Raw genomic sequence first — 5752 nt, forward strand, 5'->3', positions numbered from 1 at the left:
CACCCAAGAGCCCCCTAGGGAGGGCACAGAAGAAGATGACTTAGATCCCAGATCCTGGTGGTGGGACACTGAAAAAGGGATGAGATGGGAGGTGCTAGAAGCAGGGGGGTTGAGCGATCAAGGGGGGCTGGTCAGGAGAAGGAGGGTCTTCCAGGGCATGGTTAGAGACTGAGAGTCACAGTGACAGCGCAGACTCAGATCAAGGGGAGTCAGAGGTTGCCCCTGATACCTGGTAGCAGGAGAGTCTGAGTCCTGATGGCTCGCCTCCCCCTCTGACACCTCAAACTAGGAGAATCCTGCACATTGCTGAGCAATGGGCCAGAAAGGCCCGGAGGATGAGCTTGCCCCATCGACACAGCCTCTGTGGGAAGGATCTAGAGTGAAAGGCTGGAGGAGGAAGGGCAGAGCTACTGGTCAGTTTCAGTCTTAACTGGAGTAAGGCTAACCAGAGTGTTGTTAGAAAATAAAGAGCTATTTGCATTCCATGCCTGTCCTGTGTTTGCCTGCCTTGTGGTTGACCTGCCTCACCTACAGCTCCTTGACCCCCTCCCAGCTCTCACCTGGGATATTTCCTTTCTCCTCCCAGCCTCTCACCCTGGGTGGCCTGTTGTGGAATTCTACTCAATATTGATCCAGAACGGAATCCAGTGTATAGTTAGCAGAGTAAAAACTTAAACATGTCACAGGATTCCCAAAATATAGACCAGAGGCAATTGTATTTCATCCAGCAGAACTTTACTGCTACCAAAGGCAAATAAGCATAATGGTCACAAATCCAATACATTCAGGATTGGCACTGGCCATAAGAAATCCAGTTGCAGCCGACTTAACTTAAACTTACAATAACTTAAAGGTAAAGGACCCCTGACCATTAGGTCCAGCCGTGGCCAACTCTGGGGTTGCGGCGCTCATCTCGCTTTATTGGCCAAGGGAGCCGGCGTACAGCTTCCGAGTCATGTGGCCAGGATGACTAAACCGCTTTTGGCGAAACCAGAGCAGCGCACCGAAACGCCGTTTACCTTCCCGCCAGAGCGGTACCTATTTATCTACTTGCACTTTGACGTGCTTTTGAACTGCTAGGTTGGCAGGAGCAGGGACCGAGCAATGGGAGCTCACCCCATCATGGGGATTCGAACCGCCGACCTTGTGATCGGCAAGTCCTAGGCTCTGTGGTTTAACCCACAGCACCACCCGCGTCCCTACAATAACTTACAGTAAGTCTAAAACCTTAACACTAAGCATACCATGTACAGAACACCACTCCAGAAGGAAGAGAGATAGAAAGTGAAAGTCAGGCTCCTTCTGGCCCTACTTTTATAGTCAGCATGGCCTTGACAGAAGAGATAAGAGAACCAGTTTAAGCCAGCTGTACTCAGCTTCTCTGAAGGAATAACCCAAACATCAACCTTCCGCTTGTTTCTTTCACACTGAGAAGCTTCCAGAACCCTCCTGAATTAATTAGAATAGGAAAGATCTCTACACATCTGAAACTGTTCTTAAACTGAGGTACCACTTTAGCTAATGGGGCCTCCCGCTGCCGCTGTGCAATTTCTGTTCTCATCCTGAAGCAAAGTTCTTAACCCGAGGCACTATTTCTGGGTTAGCGGAGTCTGTAACCTGAAGCGTCTGTAACCCGAGGTACCGCTGTACTAAGAAATGCAAACTGACATGCCCAACATTTCTCTGCTTCCCACCCAGGGTCCTTCCATCTACCACACCCATCAGTGTACAACCCCAGACCTAAAAAATTCTGTTCTTCTGATACATGGTCTAAATGTGAAATCATCTTCAGGAAATGTCCAATCTGACTGCGTGGTTATTTGAAAATCTAGAGATATGCCAGCCTTCTCTGTGTCGGGCTGAGCCTGCCTGAATGAGAGAAGGGTTTCTGCCAGAGCTGGCAATGAGTAGAAGGAACAGAACTTAATAAAAGAGGACAAGGTCTCTGGAAAGCCCCAGCATGGAGCTTCATAAATGAGCTGGTCACTGTCGTTGTGTTACCAAGAGATCCCACTGCGTCTCCCTGCGGCATTATTTATGAATCAAGGGAGCACTGCAGATTATCGTGCCAGGGATGTCTTGAAGGAGGAATCTGAGGATGACTCAAGCACCCTCAAACAACCTTATACTGAATTAGACATTTGATACTCCTAGCCTAGTACTCTCTCTCCCTCTTCTGGCTGGCACCACGCTAACTGGGTTCCGTTTAAGTCGGCACAGTTGGAATTGTGGTAGGGATCGGACCCAGGATCGTTCATATGCAAAGCATATATTGAGCAAGAAGATAGATACATATTTAAGTCACAGGGAACCAGGCAGAGGGCCTTCTCGGTAGTGGCACCCACCAGATGTCAAAGAGAACAACGACTACCAGACTTTTAGAAGACATCTGAAGGCAGCCCTGTTTAGGGAAGCTTTTAATGTTTGATGCATTACTGCATTTTAATATTTTGTTAAAAGCCGCCCAGAGTGGTTGGGGAAGCCCAGCCAGATGGGCAGGATATAAATAGTAAATAATAATAATAATAATAATAATAATAATAATAATAATAATAATAATAATTAGAGACCAATCAATGCCCTTGGCGGTGTAGGATTGATGCTACAGCAAAGTACATTATGAAGAGAGACTTTGTCTGTGTGGGAAACCCTGTGTGGAGGACCTGTGCCACTATTTATTGCAGTCCCCGTTATATATAGACCTAAGAGACCGATTCATAAAACCCCTGTTTCCAAATGGAACTCACCTGAATAGGGTGGAAAGCATGAAATGGCTGCTGAGAGATACTGATGACTTTGTAACTTACAAAGTAGCACTCTATGCGTTGGCAGCTAAGAAGATCAGGAGGAAAGAACTAGATAAAATAGTGGTCAACTGCAAAGGGGATTCGGATATTTAATTTGGCACATTTTACTAGAGAATCTTCTGCTATTCTGTTTTATGCAGCAAACAATCTTAGTAGTTGTGACCGTGGTTTATATTGTATGTGTGGTGCCTGATGGTTTTTATGGTTATTGCTGTTTTTCCTTTTGTTATTTTTCTGAATGATGCCATGGCCTATGGCTAGCGCAATAAAAATCTATGGTGATTTATGTGAGAGACACGGCGCTGCGCATGGGATGTGGCACAGTGTCAGCATGGTGGTCTACTTTACCTTACCGTATTTTTCGTCCCATAGGACGCTCCGTCCCATAGGACGCACCTAGTTTTTTGGGGGGGAAATAAAGGGGGAATTTTTTCCCCTTTATTTCCCCCCCAAAAGCAGGTCGGGGAAACCGAACCAGGTCGAGGAACAGCGGGATGGCGGCGCTGCGCCTCCCTGCTGTCCTCCGAGCTTGTGGGGCTGGCCCATGTCTGCCCGGTGCGAGGGGCGCTCTGCATCAGGGCACCCCTCGCGCTGGGCGGCAGGCTGCTATCCGCAGCCTAGACATCCCTGCCGGACCTCCCGCAGGGCTGCCTAGGCTGCGGATGTGTTCCTGAAGCCTGGAGATTGAGAGGTGTCGGTGCGCACCGACCCCTCTTGCTCTCCAAGCTTCAGCAAAAGCCTGCATTCGCCCCATAGGACGCACCCAGATTTCCCCTTCATTTTTGGAGGGGCGAAAGTGTGTTCTATAGGGCGAAAAATACGGTACTCATCGTTCGACAGAGCACTCTTTTCCCCAGGCTGTAAAAGGGTATCCTAAAAGAAAACGTGGTTTGTTATCCTGAAGAGGAGGCAGTCCGCACTAAGACATTTTGCTGCAAGCCAGACTAGTCATTAATTACTACTGTCTATGTACATGTTTCAATGCAAAGGAACATAAGAAAAAAGGATAGGTTCCTTTCCCTAGGAGTTAGTAATCTAAAGCTTGATAGGACAGGGAGACAGGAAATAGAGGGGAGGAGAGACAAAGGCAAGAGGTTGTTGTTGTTTAAAGGGATGATTTAACTGAAAACATTCATCTGCAATTAGTGCTGCGTGGTTAAGCTAAATGAAAAGCAATGGTATTTAATACATTTTCAAAATAAAAAATATTTATACTTTTCAAATATATTTATACTTTTCACTGGTTTTACAATCATTTTAACATTTTAAAACTTGACTTCCTTCCCCCTCTTTCTGCGATTCCTTAAACGTATTTTTAATATCTTCTGCATATCCAAATTAATTTCTCATTTATTTCTCTTCTTTATATGTATACTCTTATATAGCTGCAGGTGATTCCAACAGTCCTGCCAGTGTTTTTATCTGTTTACAATTTATCTGTAAATATTCAATAAACCATTTCCATTCTTTTATTTTAAAAAAATTGTTATCTTGATTTCTTACTCTTCCGGCAAGTTTTGCCATTTCTGCATATTCCATAAGTTTTTGTATCCTTTGCTGAGACTTTTTCTTCTTTCCATTTTTGGGCAAGTAACATTCTTGCTGCTGTAGTTGCATACATGAATAAATTTCTATACAATTTAGGTAGTTCTATCCCTATCATTCCCAAAAGAAAGGCTTCCGGTGGTTTTTTTTTACAAACGTTATTTTAAACATCCTTTTCATTCCACTGTATATGGTATTTAATACATGTCATTCTTTTTGAAGGCGGAATAAATGATAGTCTTACACTGTGCATTCTGTGACATTTTATCACAAGAACACACAATTCTGCAGGGAGTCTGGTGCAAAGGGTATTTCAGAGTCGGTGTAATTGGGGTTGGAGCTATATTATACTTTCTTCTTACCAGGCTTTCTTAATAAATCGGGGACTTGGGAAGGAGGCAGTCATTGTCAGATAACGAGCGTGAGCGGCAATAATTTAGGATCCAAATTAATCGTACTGTAAATGTTAACTCTAGAAGGAGACAGAAGAAATGAACTCCTGCTGTGCCTTATCGTGCAGTCTTCCCAACTGACATCCTACTGGGGAAGTGATGTGCTAAATCTCCAGGCTGACTCAGTGCTACCACTCTTGCAAAAAACAAAAAACAAAACCCTCCCCAAAAAAGCCACATTGATCCTAGAGATAAGTAGGTGCTCTCAGAATGATGTAGGCAACCTAAGGCCCGGGGGCCGGATCCGGCCCAATCACCTTCTCAATCTGGCCCATGAACGGTCCAGGAATCAGTGTGTTTTTACATGTGTAGAATGTGTCCTTTTATTTAAAATGCATCTCTGGGTTTTTTGTGGGGCATAGGAATTCGTTCATTTCACACACACCCCAAAATACAGTGGTGCCTCGCAAGACGAAATTAATTCGTTCTGCAAGTTTTTTCTTCTTGCGAGTTTTTCGTCTTGCGAAGCACGGTTTCCCATAGGAATGCATTGAAAATCAATCAATGCGTTCCTATGGAGACCGTCCGGGGACAGAGGGGAAGCGCCGCGCGTCTTCCCCTCTGTCCCCGGACCTGTTTAAAGCAAGGGGCGGTGGGGAGAAGATTGCTTCTCCCCGTTGCCTGCCCCGCAATCTCCGGACCTGTTTTAAAGCAAGGGAAGGGGCAGCGGGGAGAATCGCTTCTCCCCGTTGCCGCCCCTTGGTTCAAAAGGGGTCCAGGGAGAGAGGGGAAGGCGCGCGCGTGCCTTCCCCTCTGTCCCCGGAGAAGCGATCTTCTCCCCGCCGCCCCTTGCTTCAAAAGAGGTCCGGGGTGCGGGGGCAAGCTTCGTTTTGCGAAGCAAGCCCATAGGGAAATTCGTCTTGCGAAGCAACTCAAAAACGAAAAAACCTTTCGTCTTGCGAGTTTTTCGTCTCTCGAGGCGTTCGTCTTGCGGGGCAACACTGTATA

Source organism: Podarcis vaucheri (assembly GCF_965113315.1).
Source record: "Podarcis vaucheri genome assembly, chromosome: 10".
NCBI lineage: Eukaryota > Metazoa > Chordata > Lepidosauria > Squamata > Lacertidae > Podarcis > Podarcis vaucheri.